A 20,091-nucleotide genomic window follows, 5' to 3' on the forward strand; every position below is an offset into this window, starting at 1 on the left:
GGAGTGTAATACCGGAGAGGCTGGTTCTTGCAGGGGTGTAATACCGGAGAGGATGGTTGTTGCAGGGGTGTAATACCGGAGAGGCTGGTTATTGCAGGGGTGTAATACCAGAGAGGCTGGTTGTTGCAGGGGTGTAATACCGGAGAGGCTGGTTGTTGCAGGGGTGAGGTTGGTTATTGCAGTGGTGTAATACCGGAGAGGCTTGTTATTCCAGGGGTGTAATACCGGAGAGGCTGGTTATTGCAGGGGTGTAATACCGACGAGGCTGGTTACTGCAGGGGTGTAATACTGGAGAGGCTGGTTGTTGCAGGGGTGCAATACCAGAGAGGCTGGTTGTTGTAGGGGTGTAATACCGGAGAGGCTGGTTATTGCAGGGGTGTAATGCCGGAGAGGCTGGTTGTTGCAGGGGTGGAATACCGGAGAGGCTGGTTGTTGCAGGGGTGAGGCTGGTTATTGCAGTGGTATAATACCGGAGAGGCTTTTTGTTGCAGGGGTGTAATACCGACGAGGCTGGTTATTGCAGTGGTGTAATACTGAAGAGGCTGGTTATTGCAGTGGTGTAATACCGGAGGGCTGGTTATTGCAGGTGTGTAATAATGGAGAGTCTGGTTATTGCAGTGGTGTAATACCGAAGAGGCTGGTTATTGCAGGGGTGTAATACTGGAGAGGCTTGTTATTCCAGGTGTGTAATACCGGAGAGGCTGGTTATTGCAGGGGTGTAATACTGGAGAGGCTGGTTGTTGCAGGGGTGTAATACCGGAGAGGCTGGTTGTTGCAGGGGTGTAATACCGGAGAGGCTGGTTACTGCAGGGGTGTAATACCGGAGAGGCTGGTTATTGCAGGGGTGTAATACCGGAGAGGCTGGTTATTGCAGGGGTGTAATACCGACGAGGCTGGTTATTGCAGGGGTGTAATACCGGAGAGGTTGGTTGTTGCATGGGTGTAATACCAGAGAGGCTGGTTTTTGCAGGGCTGTAATACCGAAGAGGCTGGTTGTTGCAGGGGTGTAATACCGGAGAGGCTGGTTGTTGCAGGGGTGAGGCTGGTTATTGCAGTGGTGTAATACCGGAGAGGCTTGTTATTCCAGGGGTGTAATAACGGAGAGGCTGGTTATTGCAGGGGTGTAATACCGGAGAGGCTGGTTATTGCAGGGGTGTAATACCGAAGAGGCTGGTTATTGCAGGGGTGTAATACCGACGAGGCTGGTTATTGCAGGGGTGTAATACCAGAGAGGCTGGAAATTGCAGGGGTGTAATACCGGAGAGGCTGGATTTTGCAGGGGTGTAATACCAGAGAGGCTGGTTGTTGCAGGGGTGTAATACCGAAGAGGCTGGTTGTTTCAGGGGTGTAATACCGGAGAGGCTGGTTATTGCAGGGGTGAAATACCAGAGAGGCTGGTTTTGCAGGGGTGTAATACTGATGAGGCCGGTTATTGCAGGGGTGTAATACTGATGAGGCCGGTTATTGCAGGGGTGTAATACCGGAGAGGCTGGTTGTTGCAGGGGTGTAATACTGGAGAGGCTGGCTGTTGCAGGGGTGTAATACTGACGAGGCTGGTTATTGCAGGAGTGTAATACCGGAGAGGCTGGTTCTTGCAGGGGTGTAATACCGGAGAGGATGGTTGTTGCAGGGGTGTAATACCGGAGAGGCTGGTTATTGCAGGGGTGTAATACCGGAGAGGCTGGTTGTTGCAGGGGTGTAATACCGGAGAGGCTGGTTGTTGCAGGGGTGAGGTTGGTTATTGCAGTGGTGTAATACCGGAGAGGCTTGTTATTCCAGGGGTGTAATACCGGAGAGGCTGGTTATTGCAGGGGTGTAATACCGACGAGGCTGGTTACTGCAGGGGTGTAATACTGGAGAGGCTGGTTGTTGCAGGGGTGCAATACCAGAGAGGCTGGTTGTTGCAGGGGTGTAATACCGGAGAGGCTGGTTATTGCAGGGGTGTAATGCCGGAGAGGCTGGTTGTTGCAGGGGTGGAATACCGGAGAGGCTGGTTGTTGCAGGGGTGAGGCTGGTTATTGCAGTGGTATAATACCGGAGAGGCTTTTTATTGCAGGGGTGTAATACCGACGAGGCTGGTTATTGCAGTGGTGTAATACTGAAGAGGCTGGTTATTGCAGTGGTGTAATACCGGAGGGCTGGTTATTGCAGGTGTGTAATAATGGAGAGTCTGGTTATTGCAGTGGTGTAATACCGAAGAGGCTGGTTATTGCAGGGGTGTAATACCGGAGAGGCTGGTTACGGAGGGGTGTAATACCGGAGAGGCTGGTTATTGCATGTGTGTAATACCAGAGAGGCTAACTGTTGCAGGGGTGTAATACCGACAAGGCCGATTATTGCAGTTGTGTAATACTGAAGAGGATGGTTATTGCAGGGGTGTAATACCAGAGAGGCTGCTTATTGCAGGGGTGTAATACGGATGAGGCTGGTTGTTGCAGTGGTGTAATACCGAAGAGGCTGGTTATTGCAGGGGTGTAATACCGGAGAGGCTGGTTGTTGCAGGGGTGTAATACTGGAGAGGCTGGCTGTTGCAGGGGTGTAATACTGACGAGGCTGGTTATTGCAGGGGTGTAATACTGAAGAGGCTGGTTGTTGCAGGGGTGTAATACTGGAGAGGCTGGCTGTTGGAGGGGTGTAATACTGACGAGGCTGGTTATTGCAGGAGTGTAATACCGGGGAAGCTGGTTATTGCAGGGGTGTAATACTGGAGAGGCTGGTTATTGCAGGGGTGTAATACCAGAGAGGCTGGTTGCTGCAGGGGTGTAATACTGGAGAGGCTGGTTATTGCAGGGGTGTAATACACGGGAGACTGGTAATTGCAGGGGTGTAATACCAGAGAGGCTGGTTATTGCAGGGGTGTAATACAGGAGAGGCTGGTTGTTGCACGGGTGTAATACCGGAGAGGCTGGTTATTGCAGGGGTGTAATACCGGAGAGGCTGGTTGTTGCAGGGGGGTAATACAGACGAGGCTGATTGTTGCAGGGGTGTAATACCGAAGAGGCTGGTTGTTGCAGGGGTGTAATACCGGAGAGGCTGGTTGTTGCAGGGGCGTAATACCGGAGAGGCTGGTTGTTGCAGGGGCGTAATACCGGAGAGGCTGGTTATTGCAGGGGTGTAATACTGGAGAGGCTGGTTATTGCAGGGGTGTAATACCGGCGAGGCTGCTTATTGCAGGGGTGTAATACCGGAGAGGCTTGTTATTCCAGGGGTGTAATACCGGAGAGGCTTGTTATTGCAGGGGTGTAATACTGGAGATGCTGGTTATTGCAGGGGTGTACTACCGAAGAGGCTGGTTATTGCAGGGGTGTAATACCGACGAGGCTGGTTGTTGCAGGGGTGTAATACCGAAGAGGCTGGTTGTTTCAGGGTGTAATACCGGAGAGGCTGGTTGTTGCAGGGTGAGGCTGGTTATTGCAGGGGTGTAATACCAGAGAGGCCGGTTGTTGCAGGGGTGAGGCTGGTTGTTTCAGGGGTGTAATACCGGAGAGGCTGGTTGTTGCAGGGGTGAGGCTGGTCGTTTCAGGCGTGTAATACCAGAGAGGCTGGTTATTGCAGGGGTGTAATACCGATGAGGCTGGTTATTGCAGGGGTGTAATACCGGAGAGGCTGGTTATTGCAGCGGTGTAATACCGAAGAGGCTGGTTGTTGCAGGGGTGTAATACCGGAGAGGCTGGTTGTTGCAGGGGTGAGGCTGGTTATTGCAGTGGTGTAATACCGGAGAGGCTTGTTATTCCAGGGGTGTAATACCGGAGAGGCTGATTATTGCAGGGGTGTAATACCGGAGAGGCTGGTTATTGCAGTGGTGTAATACCGGAGAGGCTGGTTATTGCAGGGGTGTAATTACGAAGAGGCTGGTTATTGCAGGGGTGTAATACTGGAGAGGCTGGTTATTGCAGTGGTGTAATACCGAAGAGGCTGGTTATTGCAGGGGTGTAATACCGGAGAGGCTGGTTATTTCAGGGGTGTAATACCGGAGAGGCTGGTTATTGCAGGGGTGTAATAACGGAGAGGCTGGTTGTTGCAGTGGTGTAATACCGGAGAGGCTGGTTGTTGCAGGGGTGAGGCTGGTTATTGCAGTGGTGTAATACCGGAGAGGCTGGTTGTTGCAGGGGTGTAATACCGACGAGGCTGGTTTTTGCAGGGGTGTAATACCGGAGAGGCTGGTTGTTGCAGGGGTGAGGCTGGTTATTGCAGGGATGTAATACAGGAGAGACTGGTTATTGCAGGGGTGAGGCTGGTTATTGCAGGGATGTAATACTGAAAAGGATGGTTATTGCAGGGGTGTATTACCGGAGAGGCTGCTTATTGCAGGGGTGTAATACGGATGAGGCTGGTTGTTGCAGGGGTGTAATACCGAAGAGGCTGGTTATTGCAGGGGTGTAATACCGGAGAGGCTGGTTATTGCAGGGGTGTATTACTGGAGAGGCTGGTTATTGCAGGGGTGTAATACTGATGAGGCTGGTTATTGCAGGGGTGTAATACCAGAGAGGCAGGAAATTGCAGGGGTGTAATACCGGAGAGGCTGGTTATTGCACAAGTGTAATACCAGAGAGGCTAGCTGTTGCAGGGGTGTAATGCCGACAAGGCTATTTATTGCATTTTTGTAATACTGAAAAGGATGGTTATTGCAGGGGTGTATTACCGGAGACGCTGCTTATTGCAGGGGTGTAATATGGATGAGGCTGGTTGTTGCAGGGGTGTAATACCGAAGAGGCTGGTTATTGCAGGGGTGTAATACCGGAGAGGCTGGTTATTGCAGGGGTGTAATACCAACGGGGCTGCTTATTGCAGCGGTGTAATACCGGGGAAGCTGGTTATTGCATGGGGTGTAATACCAGAGAAGCTGGTTATTGCAGGGGTGTAATACCGGAGAGGCTGGTTGTTGCAGGGGTGAGGCTGGTTATTGCAGTGGTTTAATACCGGAGAGGCTTGTTCTTGCAGGGGTGTAATACCAACGGGGCTGCTTATTGCAGGGGTGTAATACCGGAAAGGCTGGTTATTGCAGGGGTGTAATACCGACAAGGCTGGTTATTGCAGGGGTGTAATACCGGAGAGGCTGGTTGTTGCAGGGGTGAGGCTGGTTATTGCAGGGATGTAATACAGGAGAGACTGGTTATTGCAGCGGTGAGGCTGGTTATTGCAGGGATGTAATACAGGAGAGACTGGTTATTGCAGGGGTGTAATACCAGAGAGGCTGGTTGTTGCAGGGGTGAGGCTGGTTATTGCAGTGGTGTAATACTGGAGAGGCTGGTTGTTGCAGGGGTGTAATGCTGGAGAGATCGGTTGTTGCAAGGATGTAATACCGGAGAGGCTGGTTGTTTCAGGGGTGAGGCTGGTTATTGCAGGGGTGTAATAGCGACGAGGCTGGTTATTGCAGTGGTGTAATACCAAAGAGGCTGGTTATTGCAGGGGTGTAAGACCGGAAAGGCTGGTTATTGCAGGGGTGTAATACCGACAAGGCTGGTTATTGCAGGGGTGTAATACCGGAGAGGCTGGTTGTTGCAGGGGTGAGGCTGGTTATTGCAGGGATGTAATACAGGAGAGACTGGTTATTGCAGGGGTGAGGCTGGTTATTGCAGGGATGTAATACAGGAGAGACTGGTTATTGCAGGGGTGTAATACAGGAGAGGCTGGTTGTTGCAGGGGTGAGGCTGGTTATTGCAGTGGTGTAATACTGGAGAGGCTGGTTGTTGCAGGGGTGTAATGCTGGAGAGATCGGTTGTTGCAAGGATGTAATACCGGAGAGGCTGGTTGTTTCAGGGGTGAGGCTGGTTATTGCAGGGGTGTAATAGCGACGAGGCTGGTTATTGCAGTGGTGTAATACCAAAGAGGCTGGTTATTGCAGGGGTGTAATACCGGAAAGGCTGGTTATTGCAGGGGTGTAATACCGACAAGGCTGGTTGTTGCAGGGGTGAGGCTGGTTATTGCAGGGATGTAATACAGGAGAGACTGGTTATTGCAGGGGTGAGGCTGGTTATTGCAGGGATGTAATACAGGAGAGACTGGTTATTGCAGGGGTGTAATACCAGAGAGGCGGTTACTGCAGGGGTGTAATACAGGAGAGGCTGGTTGTTGCAGGGGTGAGGCTGGTTATTGCAGTGGTGTAATACTGGGGAGGCTGGTTGTTGCAGGGGTGTAATGCTGGAGAGGTCGGTTGTTGCAAGGATGTAATACCGGAGAGGCTGGTTGTTTCAGGGGTGAGGCTGGTTATTGCAGGGGTGTAATACCGACGAGGCTGGTTATTGCAGTGGTGTAATACCAAAGAGGCTGGTTATTGCAGGGGTGTAATACCGGAAAGGCTGGTTATTGCAGGGGTGTAATACCGACAAGGCTGGTTATTGCAGGGGTGTAATACCGGAGAGGCTGGTTGTTGCAGGGGTGAGGCTGGTTATTGCAGGGGTGTAATACCGAAGAGGCTGGTTATTTCAGGGGTTTAATACCAAAAGACGGCTTCAAGCAGCTCACGCCAGTCAACTTCCAACTGGCATCCAGGAAATGGCTTCTCCTGGGTCCGCTAGAAACATATAGGTTGTAATAATGGAATTCCCTGTTGAAATAAAATCACACCTGGAGCTTTCTTGATAGCAATCCGAACCATGTGCAGAGACCCATCTGTGAGCAACTGGATCTATTGGAAACCATTTGGAGCCAGTTATCTGGACCTCATGTCAGGGCACTCTGCTTTCAAGTGAAGAGGCTGAAACAGCACTATTTACAGCCAGGTTCGGATATGGCACCTGGTTTCCTCAGAAGGGATCCGGTTGCTGATGCATGCTTTATTTGACACTCCGGAAACCTATACACGTGGCAGACATTAAAAAGACACCCTTTTCATGCACCATCACAATAGACATATTTTGCAATACATAGAATCTACTCTTTATTAATTAAACACGAAGCAAGCATATGGACATATCATTAAATCCCTTCCACATTATAAGGCTTTGCTGTTCCTATACTTCATACAAATATGTACACTGTGATCTTCCATGCACCTTCCAAATGCATTTTAGGAACAGCCTAACATTTCCCCAAGTGTATTTTGTGATCCTCTCTGCTGTTGTGCTGGTATTTTAATACATGTGTCTTGCTTGCGATCTTTAATTTATGTTGAGTCTTGCAGGAATTTGCATATCAAATACAGCAGACGGGGCCAAACATACTATGGTTTGTCATTTTGCTAAAAAGTGATGCACACCAATTTACATGGATGTTTCAGTTTGTATTATTTAATTTGTTGCATTTGTGTAGTTTTCGATATTCAAGGGTGCTTTAGCACCACCTGTAAGCTTAAACAAATTAAATGCAGTACATGTAGGAGTCAGAAGGGATTTCTGGATGGATACAAAGTCTATGGGCGTTGTTTGGTTCTTTATCCACCAATGGATATGTTAATCCCCATGGCCATCCCCACATACTAACTATCCCTTCGAGCCCAAAATACATCCTTCTGAGATTCCTTTTATCTGGCTCTATCATGCAGTACCTTTGTGCTGTATAGGGCCTGCCAGCGTTATTTCTAAGCTGCCTTCTGCGAGTTTATGGCCTTATTGCTATTGGAAATGAGATCCTGGTGCCATACACATGTGTGCCTCAGCCACTTGATTTCTAAGGAATATGTGTGTTTTCTGCACCTGTTCCATGCACTGAATTCCTGTTAAAAACAAGATGATAAAAGGGAAGATTCCGGGTAGGTAGAGCTCAAACTTTATTAAACAGACACCGTGGCCAGACCGCTACACAGCCCAGACCAACCGTCCTTTCTAATACGCAGCTGGAATGCGATAACATTATATTGCGGCTTCTTCCTATCACTTTCTTACACCTCGCTTGCATATCACACCACCATTCCAAAGTCATCTGTTGTAAAAAAAAAAACAAAAAAAACACATTTGATGCATCGTATCATAATTCTGCAGCTCCTGAGTAATTGAAAACCTTGAAACCTGGGCGATAGCCTATCATGGCCCTACACCTGTCGAATGATCAATAACATGAAACAGAGACGCACACACCTGTACATCTTTCTGAGCAATCGATGACACAACACCTTAGCTATATAATTTTACACCACTTCCCCTTTCTACTGGTCGATGATGCATCATATCACACACCAACACCTCCTGAGCCAAACGTGCGATACAACAATACGATATCATACGGTATCTGAATTGTAGCAAATCACTCTGCTACTCCTCCAAGCAGTCACTAATGCCATGCCTGGGCTGCATTGTGTCCCTCTGCTACTCCTCCAAGCAGTCACTAATGCCATGCCTGGGCTGCATCGTGTCCCCCTGCTACTCCTCCAAGCAGTCACCAATGCCATGCCTGGGCTGCATCGTGTCCCTCTGCTACTGCTCCAAGCAGTCAATAATGCCAAGCATGGGCTGCATCCTATCCCTCTGCTACTCTGCTACTCCTCCAAGCAGTCAATAATGCCATGCCTGGGCTGCATCGTGTCCCTCTGCTACTCCTCCAAGCAGTCAATAATGAGATGCATGGGCTGCATCATGTCCCTCTGCTACTCTGCTACTCCTCCAAGCAGTCAATAATGCGATGCATGGGCTGCATCGTGTCCCTCTGCTACTCCTCCAAGCAGTCACCAATGCCATGCCTGGGCTGCATCGTGTCCCTCTGCTACTCCTCCAAGCAGTCAATAATGCCAAGCATGGGCTGCATCCTATCCCTCTGCTACTCTGCTACTCCTCCAAGCAGTCAATAATGACATGCCTGGGCTGCATCGTGTCCCTCTGCTACTCCTCCAAGCAGTCAATAATGAGATGCATGGGCTGCATCATGTCCCTCTGCTACTCTGCTACTCCTCCAAGCAGTCAATAATGCGATGCATGGGCTGCATCGTGTCCCTCTGCTACTCCTCCAAGCAGTCACCAATGCCATGCCTGGGCTGCATCGTGTCCCTCTGCTACTCCTCCAAGCAGTCAATAATGCCAAGCATGGGCTGCATCCTATCCCTCTGCTACTCTGCTACTCCTCCAAGCAGTCAATAATGACATGCCTGGGCTGCATCGTGTCCCTCTGCTACTGCTCCAAGCAGTCAATAATGAGATGCATGGGCTGCATCATGTCCCTCTGCTACTCTGCTACTCCTCCAAGCAGTCAATAATGCGATGCATGGGCTGCATCGTATCCCTCTGCTACTCCTCCAAGCAGTCAATAATGCCATGCCTGGGCTGCATCGTGTCCCTCTGCTACTCCTCCAAGCAGTCAATAATGCCATGCATGGGCTGCATCCTATCCCTCTGCTACTCCTCCGAGCAGTCAATAATGCCATGCCTGGGCTGCATCGTGTCCCTCTGCTACTGCTCCAAGCAGTCAATAATGCCATGCATGGGCTGCATCGTGTCCCTCTGCTACTGCTCCAAGCAGTCAATAATGAGATGCATGGGCTGCATCGTATCCCTCTGCTACTCTGCTACTCCTCCAAGCAGTCAATAATGCGATGCATGGGCTGCATCGTGTCCCTCTGCTACTCCTCCAAGCAGTCACTAATTCCATGCATGGGCTGCATCGTGTCCCCCTGCTACTCCTCCAAGCAGTCACTAATGCCATGCATGGGCTGCATCGTATCCCTCTGCTACTCCTCCAAGCAGTCAATAATGCCATGCATGGGCTGCATCGTGTCCCTCTGCTACTCCTCCAAGCAGTCAATAATGCCATGCCTGTGCTGCATCGTGTCCCTCTGCTACTCTGCTACTCCTCCAAGCAGTCAATAATGCCATGCCTGGGCTGCATCGTGTCCCTCTGCTACTGCTCCAAGCAGTCAATAATGAGATGCATGGGCTGCATCGTGTCCCTCTGCTACTCCTCCAAGCAGTCACTAATGCCATGCATGGGCTGCATCGTGTCCCTCTGCTACTCCTCCAAGCAGTCAATAATGAGATGCATGGGCTGCATCGTATCCCTCTGCTACTCTGCTACTCCTCCAACTCCTCCAAGCAGTCACTAATGCCATGCATGGGCTGAATCGTGTCCCTCTGCTACTCCTCCAAGCAGTCAATAATGCGATGCATGGGCTGCATCGTGTCCCTCTGCTACTCCTCCAAGCAGTCAATAATGCCATGCCTGGGCTGCATCGTGTCCCTCTGCTACTCCTCCAAGCAGTCACTAATGCCATGCCTGGGCTGCATCGTGTCCCTCTGCTACTCCTCTAAGCTCCTCCAAGCAGTCAATAATGCCATGCATGGGCTGCATCGTGTCCCTCTGCTACTCCTCCAAGCAGTCACTAATGCCATGCATGGGCTGCATCGTGTCCCTCTGCTACTCCTCCAAGCAGTCAATAATGCCATGCATGGGCTGCATCGTGTCCCTCTGCTACTCCTCCAAGCAGTCAATAATGCCATGCCTGGGCTGCATCGTGTCCCTCTGCTACTCTGCTACTCCGCCAAGCAGTCACTAATGCCATGCCTGGGCTGCATCGTGTCCCTCTGCTACTCCTCCAAGCAGTCAATAATGAGATGCATGGGCTGCATCGTATCCCTCTGCTACTCTGCTACTCCTCCAAGCAGTAAATAATGCGATGCCTGGGCTGTAGCATATCACTCTGCTACTCCATCTAAGCAGTAAATAATTCGATGCCTGAGCAGTAGCATATCACTCTGCTACTCCTTCCAAGCATCAAAAATGTGATACCTGGGCTACATTGTATCACTCTGCTACTCCTCACAAGTAGTCAATATTGCAATACCTGGGATGAATTGTGTCACTCTGCTACACCCAAGCAGACAATAATGCGATACCTGGCAGTGGAGTAACTTTGCTAAAAATGATGGGGGAGACATGACATCAAAATGAAAGGGACCCCTGCCAAGTTAGTGGGACAGCATGGTGTGCCACAAGAGTAGGGGGACGCAAACACCCTTGTCCCCCCTAAAACTACGCCTATAGACTTCATCGTATCACTCTGTCCCAAGCAGTCGATAATGCGGTTCCTGAGCTGAATGTATCACTCTGCTACTGCTCCCAAGCAGTCAATAATGCGGTACCTGGGCTGAATGTATCACTCTGCTACTGCTCCGAAGCAGTCGATAATGCGGTTCCTTGGCTGAATGTATCACTCTGCTCCCAAGCAGTCGATAATGGGGTTCCTGGGATGAATGTATCACTATGCTACTGCTCCCAAACAGTCAATAATGCGGTTCCTGGGCTGAATGTATCACTCTGCTCCCAAGCAGTCACTAATGCGGTTCCTGGGCTGAATGTATCATTCTGCTATTGACGATAATGCAGTTCCTGGGCTGAATGTATCACTCTGCTACTGCTCCCAAGCAGTCGATAATGCGGTTCCTGGGCTGAATGTATCACTCTGCTACTGCTCCCAAGCAGTCGATAATGCGGTACCTGGGCTGAATGTGTCACTCTGCTACTGCTCCCAAGCAGTCGATAATGCGGTACCTGGGCTGAATGTGTCACTCTGCTACTGCTCCCAAGCAGTCGATAATGCGGTACCTGGGCTGAATGTGTCACTCTGCTACTCCTCCAAACAGTCGATAATGCGGTACCTGGGCTGAATGTGTCACTCTGCTACTGCTCCCAAGCAGTCGATAATGCGGTACCTGGGATGAATGTGTCACTCTGCTACTGCTCCCAAGCAGTCGATAATGCGGTACCTGGGCTGAATGTGTCACTCTGCTACTGCTCCCAAGCAGTCGATAATGCGGTACCTGGGCTGAATGTATCACTCTGCTACTGCTCCCAAGCAGTCGGTAATGCGGTACCTGGGCTGAATGTGTCACTCTGCTACTGCTCCCAAGCAGCCGATAATGCGGTACCTGGGCTGAATGTGTCCCTCTGCTACTGCTCCCAAGCAGTCGGTAATGCGGTACCTGGGCTGACTGTGTCACTCTGCTACTGCTCCCAAGCAGTCGGTAATGCGGTACCTGGGCTGAATGTGTCACTCTGCTACTGCTCCCAAGCAGCCGATAATGCGGTACCTGGGCTGAATGTGTCCCTCTGCTACTGCTCCCAAGCAGTCGATAATGCGGTACCTGGGCTGACTGTATCACTCTGCTACTGCTCCCAAACAGACGATAATGCGGTACCTGGGCTGAACTCCCAAACAGACGATAATGCGATAACCAGGCTATATCATATCACAATATTGCACGTGGAATGAGCTCTTCTTTGATTCTAAGTGATTTTATCTGTGGTATTTTAATGCCATTTAAACCGGCCAGCCTTCATTTTACCCCAGCCCCACTGCAGTCATAACCACTGCTATGTCTTTCCATGTCATTAGCGATTGAAGGCTTCGTGGCATGGAAGGGTTAATGGGCGACGGTGGGGGTGGAAATGAGAGTAACAGCTGTAATTAGACAGGGCTCCCGGTCTGCTGTCTGTTCCAATTACCAGTCCCGCTTGTCTCTTCTCGGCCTATTAATGTTTAAAAGGCAGCAGGCACTGCTCCTGCTAGTTAAATGCAACGGGGTCCTGGGCTGCTCACATGTCTTTGCGAGCTGCTAATTATGAAGAAAAACAGGAGAAATGTGTCCACTTAAGGGAGCCTTGGCCTGAAGAGGAAGTGGGCTTCAGGGTGGGTATAGAACAATATGGCTTCCTTCTTGACATGCCACCAGACTGCCCATGTGGGAGTGGCCAGGAGACAGGAGGGGAGATGCGAAGCTTAGAAGGGGAGCTCCTTTGGAAACAGTCAAAAGCTCACGCATGTTGCTTATAAGGAAGAGGCTGAGAACCAAGCAGAGTCTTTGACAGCAAACAGGAAAATGAGTAGGTTAGGTGGTCCTGTGCGTCTTCTCCGCAACACAGTGGGCAATCTGGATGGGTAGGTGGTCCTTATGTGGGAACTGGTGATGGGCAAGCTGCATAGACTTGTGGTCCTAGTCTCTGTTATGGTGGCCGACTTACTGACGTGAGGCGTGTCCTGACGTAGTATTTATTTATTTATTTGTTCATTTATAACAAAACCCGGAGGCATCTCGCGCGGTTACAGGGTACCAATTACATGTGGCCATTTAGCCTTGGATAGTTTAGGAGTACATAGCGTATAAACAAGTGGGTGCCCTTTGGACACAGTAAATCAGATAGGTTTGTGATTACACATTGGGTAAAGAACAGCAGGCGTGCGGGCAGATTGGGGAGACATCTGGACCTCTGACACGCAGGCATCCTATGTCCTAACAATCTCTAATATCTTGTATAGCGCCCTTCGGCCATTTGTTGTTGACCTCGCTGCTTGTGCCTCTGGGGAAGGGGTTGTAGGTGGAATAGGGGGAGAGACAGGTGCAGAAAGCCTGTGGTGTTGATTTGTGCAGGTTGGAAGTAGGCCGTCCTGTGTGCCTTTTATGCTTCTATGGGTCTGGTGATCTGCTATCCCGAGGTGCGAGTCAAGTGTCCGCAAAGTTCAACGTTCATTGGCAAAACCTGAGGTCGGTGCCCCTGGATGTGGGGGCTTGAAATAGAATTAAAGAGGGGAGTTTAGTCCTGGCTCCACATAGTTCCGGTGGTATCGACTGGGCCTGAGTCTGTGGGAGGTGGGGGGGGGGTGTGGACAATGTGTAGCGTAAAGTGGTAGGGGATTTTAGAGGAGAGTCAGTTAGCTGAAGGGTGAAGACAAACAGGGGTACAAGCAATGGCAGCGCCAGCCCCTGGCTAGGGAGGGCTCAAGCCCTCTAACTTTGAGGCAGAAGGTATCACTCTGACGTGACAGCCAGGCCATGGCGCCAACAGCAAGAGCCATTAACGTGATGACAGCCGCGGCAAACATGTAGTGGCAGAAGGCGAAAGCCTGCCCACGCCATATCACTAGGCCACCGCTAAGGAAGCCAAAGGCTAAACTACTCCAATGATTCACATCTTTGTGAAACCACAGAGCCTCTGAATTGGGATGGAAGATGCATCTAATGGGCCAAAGACAGGTGTAGTGGCAATTCAGCCTCCTGAGCTCAGTGGGAGGCAGAAAGTCGACAGCACGAAGGGTTTGATGGCACCACTCACTGCCAGCTTTCAAAACTGCTATCCAGCCTCCCATCCTCCAAAAACACTGATTTTGGGTCCGCCCCATGGTACAGGTAGAGGTGGAGAGAGTTTAAAAATTGGACACCTGACAGGGGTGAGGTAGCATGCTCCTGCTAGTGAAGTGAAGAGTTGGTTAGTCGGACCTTTCAATAATCATTTATTTTATTTATTTATTTATTCACATTTATAAAGCGCACAAACGGCCCTTAGGCATCGTGGCGCTGTTGCTGTAGGCTTACCTGGTTGCGAGAGTAGTACAAATTTATTGCAGACAGTAATGAACATGAATGGTTACAAACACACTGTAGAATTAACAGTTAAAGGAGTGGGTTTGCAATATGTTCCTTGGTTACAGTGGAACAAAGTTACAGTGTAAATAGACTTTTAGAAAGTTACAGATTAATTAAACATTGTAGTTTTCAGAGCTTTACGGAAGACTGAGTATGCTTCTTTCCTAAGTTCTGTGGGCAGGGCATTCCAGTATTTGTGCGCTAGATGTTGTTAGCTGGAGCCCCCAGCTTTAGTTCTTTTGAAGGTGGGGATATATAACATGTGGTGTGATCGAATGGGTCTGGCAGATGTGACGGGAATAATCTTTTCCGATAAGGGATGGCAGTGCGGGAGATGCTCAAGTGTGTGATGGCCAGGGTTTTGAAAATCTTTTAACTGGAAGGTAGTGTACATCTCTTCTTGCCTGTGAAAGATGTTCTCTTTTAGGGATTCTCAGTGCAGCTCTGAGGGCATTGTTTTGGGTAACCTGTAACCTATGGAGGTATTTGGAGGAAGTACCTAGGAGTAGGGAATTATAATAGTAAAGGTTTACCCCAACTGTAACTCTGGATATTGCGAGGCGGTTTGTGGGTGATGAGTAAGGTTTGACTGTGTTGATGATTTTTGTGGCGAGTGCTGCCGAGCATGCAATGGCGCTCACTTGTTGCGTCATGGACAAAGAGGAGTCAATATAGACCCCTAGCGTTTTGACTGCTGGTGACACAGTAATAGATGTGCTGTCAATATTGATGGTCCTGTATTGGGGATCGAGTTTGTTGAGCGTGTCTTTGGAGCCTACCAGGAGGATCTCTGTTTTATCTCTGTTGAGACATAATTCATTAGCTGCCATCCATGTCTGGATGTCTGTGTTGATGTTTTCTAATGCTGCTGGATCCTGGTCATAAGAGCCAGTGAGAGGGAGTAGGACTTGGGTGTCGTCACCATAGCTAGTGTATGCTATGTCTTTATCATCCAAGTCATTGAAGAGAGGTAGGGTAAAGATAGTGTATAGATTAGGTGCTGTGCAGGATCCTTGCGGGACACCACAGTGTATGGTGTTGGGTGCTGCGCATGTCTGGTCCGAGAAGACCCTCATAAGTCTCCCATTAATGAACAAAGAGATCCATGCTGTGGCGTCTGGGGAGAAATGAGCAGCATTTGTCAGATGTTTACACAGGCTATCATAGTCCACAATATCAAAAGCCGCGGACAAATCTAGTAGGAGGAGAAGTGCCGGCTTGCCTCTGCCCATTATGTCATTTATTTGGATCTTGAGATACAAAAGTGCAGACTCAGTCCCATGGCCTGGCCGGAAGCCAGATTGCCTCTTGTCCAGGATGTTATTTGCTTCCAAGAACTGCTGAATTTGAGTGTAGGCAACTTTGTCCAGAATTTTCAGCAGAAAAGGGACCGTGGTGATAGGTCTGTAGTTGTTGGGTGATTCAGGGTCCAGCCTAGGTTTTTTAAGTAGTGGGCGAACCCACACCTCTTTAAGGCAGTCAGGAACTGTGTTGGTGTTGAAGGAAGCATTAATGAAGGAAGTCAGGAACGGTGCTAAGGATTCTGCGCAATCTTTGATTAAGCTGGCTGTGCAGACATTCCCTTTACAATTGGATGGTCTGGTTTTCCGGGTGATGTCCAGTACCTCTGTCTCGGTTACTTCCCTGAAGGAGAAGAGTGTTTTCTCTTTAGTGACTGTGCTCGTTGTACAGTGTGTGGGCAATTGTACATTGGAGAGGTCTTTGAGGTGTGCCCTGATCTTCTTCTGTAAGAGTTCAATTTTCTTATTCATGGCTGCTTGTACAATGGTGCACCATGATTCGTCTTTAAGGACTTCTTGTGTGTTGGTGACCGGGGTGGCCAATTCTTTAAAAGTGGAAAACAGCTCTTTTGATTCAAAAGTTGCGTTGGTGATCCTATCGTTATAGGATGAAGACTTAGCTAGGACGATAGCTTTCATGTTTTAAGTCACCAGAGTTTTGTGAGTGGTTAGTGTGGAATCCTGTGGTGTCCTTTGCCATTTGCTCCGGGCTAAGCACTTAAGGGCACGTACCTCCATGAGTCCGGAGGAGAACCAGGAATTGGCATGTTTATTTTTTTTTGCTTTCTTGACCCATAGTGGGGCAATGCCGTCCACTGCTGTATTGAGCGCGGTGTTATAGAGCTCAGCCAGTACAGAGGGGTCTGAGGAGAGATGGGGCTGTAGGGCTGGAATGTCTAGGTAAGGGAGAATCCTGTCTTTGGTCAGGTTGCGTGAGCATCTGGCTAAGGCAGGTGGGACAGGCATAGCTGTTTTAGAGCATTACTGTTGAGAGGGATGAGAAAGTGGATAGTTGGTGGTCGGTCCATGGAGACAGCGTGTTAGAGCTGATCTCCACACCACAGTTGTGGTCTACTACCCAGCCTCGTGTGCGCCCTTTGCAATGGGTGGGATTGTTAATTTATTGCTGGAAGCCAAGTTCCAGTAAAACTTTGGCTAGGGCTTTGGCTTGTTTATCTTTCGGGTCGTTGAAACCCAGATTGAAATCCCCTAGAAGAATGGCTTTAGAGGAGGTTTTTAGATTGTCACCAAGGAGATGAATTAAGTTATCATGAAAGTCAGCTAGTGGGCCTGGAGGGCGGTAGGCTGTCTGAATATCAATGGTGGTTCTGGGAGAGATATATATTTGAGTGAGAGGGAGTCCACATTCTCACCTAGATGTGACGTGGTTTGTCTAGCTGCTAGAATTTCTTTGACTATGAGGGCTACTCCCCCACCTTTGCCAGCTGGTCTATCTTGTTGGAAGATGGTGTATCCTGGTGGAAGGGCCAGTGAGATGGCAGGTCCTGAAGCTTCATGAAGCCATGTTTCGGTAATGGCTATAGCATCAAGGTCCAAGTTGGTAATCAAGTTATGGATTTCTGTAGCATGTGTTAGTTGGCTGGGTGGTCGTAGAGACCTTTGTGGCCCTGGGAGGAGCCTGAGTAGGTGTCACGAGAGGGTGCGAGCAATGAAAGCTAGATTTCAGAATTTTGTTTTCTGAGTCAAGGCGGGAGCGCAGACCTAGGAGTTTGTTTCTGGTGCCTGTAGATCTGGGGCACTTGCGGAAATGGGGAGGTTTGTTTCTGTTCCCAAGCCTGTTGAGACTACTGGCTGAGGGGTTATTGTACCAAACAGTGGAACAATTCGGTGGAGTGTTGGACACAAGTGGTTTTTGGAAAAAAGATGTCAGGAAGTGGGTAGGGGGAATGTCCTCTGATTTAGGTGGTCCTTTGGAGGCCATGCTAGGTAAGTTGCGGAAGGTGGGCAGAGATACTAGTACTATGACGGTAGGTATTAGTTGGAATCAGCGCATATCACTTTAGATATTCATCTCCTGTGCTGTACATAGTTATAGTATAATGGACAAGTGATTTAAGGTAATAGACACATGTGCAAGCAAGTGATCATGGGATACAGGGCATTTCAGTTCAATTATACAGTTCCTGTGCAAAACATACTAATATCATACAATACAGATTGATCTCAGGCAGAAGCTAATGTGCCCATACAAGATCATAATGAACATACACTACTGCGCAATACAAATTCTTATGATACAATGGAGTTAAATTGTGTAAGGCAGTAGATTGGCAAGGCTGTGGGCAGTTTGATATGAAAGGGGCAAAATCGGTGTACAAGCTCAACTATTAGGCTAATTTGGAGACAGAGGTAACGATGCAATGTGGGTAAGTCATTGCTTTCCCGTTAAGAGGAGGTTGCACTGGATGGAGGAGGCAGGGTCTCGTGGTGGCTTACGTAATGAAGGGCAACAAATAATGTTATTTAGTTGTGGCGAGTAGTCGCTGTGCTAGGCTTGCAGGTCAGCGGTGTGGCGCACCGAAAGCACAGTAGGCAGCTGACAGAGGGGGCCTGCGACAAGGTAATATGTATGCTGCCTTTTGCTATCTCAGCAGGGAAATGAGGAGGGGTTGGGGTTAGGTGGTTGCTGTAACTACTATTTAGTTGGAGGAGAGGGATAGCAGTGTAGGGTATACGGGGCGCTCGTCAGCCTCTTACCGCAAGATGTAACGGTAGCACATGGTGGTCCACCGGGTTCAGGAGATGTCCAGAAGAAGGTTACAGGAATCGTACGAAATGGTGAGAGGGCACGGGGCAGCACTCCAGTCCTCCCGGCTCCGGACAGGCTTGGGACATGGCCTTTTGCTATGGGCCTTCAGCGTTGGGCCGGCTTCCGCCTGCCGGCGGAGCCAATTGGTTAAAAAGCCTGACGACGCTTCAGGTTGCTAAGTAACCAAATAAACAAATTTGATGCTGCTGGCGGCGGCCAAACATTTGTGTTTGGGTGGAACAGAGCCTGACCAAAGGGAGCCTGTTTGGCGAACTATTGGTCCTGGTGGGCCTTATTTATATACAAGGAAATATTATGCTATGTGCTTGGGTATTTATCTTCAGGCCAAGTAGAAGACTTTACAGGCCAATATGTTCTTGTCTGCAGGAGAATGTGCATTCCAGAGGAAATGAGCAATCTAAACAGGCCCGGATGGCTTTCTCTTCAGGTAAAATGAGTAGACCAGGTGGGACTGGTGGCCTTCATTTGCAATGAATAAGGAGCGAGAAAGGGGCGGGGGCGGACCCAACCCTGTCCCCATTCGTCCCAGAACTGGTTATGCCCCTCCACCGCCTCCTCCTGTGCTTGTTACAGACTCCACTATACCCTCCCAATCATCCCTGTGTTGGTTCTGCACTCTCTCCTCTCGCTCCTGTGCTGCTTCTGGGTTCATCCCTCTGCCGCCTCCTCTCCACACTCACTTCTGGGCTAGTTTTACACGCTGCACCCTAACCCCCAACCCACCTCACCCCTGGTGCCCTTCACCCCAATGTCTGTTTGGTTTTTATACTGCAATGCTACTGTCCCAATGTGAAATGCCCCCCTGGGTCCACCATGCTCTCATTCATAAGATGCAAAATGCAAATTATTTTCCAGACGGAAATGGGCAGAGTGCACAAGCCTTTTGCGGTCATTATTTGAAGAGATATGGGCCGAGCTCTGTGTGACAGGAAGTTCTTATCTGCCTTCAATATTTGTATCTATGTATTTTTGGGGTTTTGTCACAGAAACTGCATTTGTTAAAAAAAATATGTTTTTGTTCGGAGGATGAATTTGCGTAAACTTGCCGCTGCCCGCCATGTGCTGCCTTTTCCTGTAATGCTAACAATGGACAGAGGTCCTTGTGTTGAAGGCCATGTGACGCAGCGCCATGGAACTAGAAAGCGGCGAGGAGGGAGGGCGAGCTTCCAGACGATACCCGTGGGCCATGTACAGCCCCTGGAGGGTTCAAGTGTCAGATGAGAATAGCAATTACCCAGTGCTGAGAAAGCGCAAAAGAGCGGCTAATAATGACCAATAACTGATTTCGCTCATGTTGTGTCTTTGTTGAATGAGTTCCCTTGTGTGTTTTCTTATGGCTTTTACCTAATTGTGTTCTGCCAACGAATAAAGATAGCATGAACATAGCGATGTTAAGTCTACCTCTGACTCCTCTACTGTATGGGACAGCATTTCTTTTCTCTCATGTGCATTCTGGGACTTGTAGTCCAACATTTCTCCATTATAATTCCGGGACAACCATTCCGAGAATGCAAAGGAAAAAAGAACAGGGAAATCCTAGCCTACAAAAACAACAGGACTGAATGGAATGGGGCATTGATGTCAACTCACATGAAACTATACGATAATGCTGGTAATATGGTTTATCACCATAATTCTGCTTCAACTATTTACAGAGGACAGTTGCTTCACTTCCCTAATTGTTCATTAGAGTCAATCAGCAGTAACTGCTGTAGTG

The sequence above is a fragment of the Ambystoma mexicanum genome, chromosome 3q (assembly GCF_040938575.1).
Source record: "Ambystoma mexicanum isolate Mex_15411 chromosome 3q, UKY_AmexF1_1, whole genome shotgun sequence".
In the NCBI taxonomy this organism is placed as follows: Eukaryota; Metazoa; Chordata; class Amphibia; order Caudata; family Ambystomatidae; genus Ambystoma; species Ambystoma mexicanum.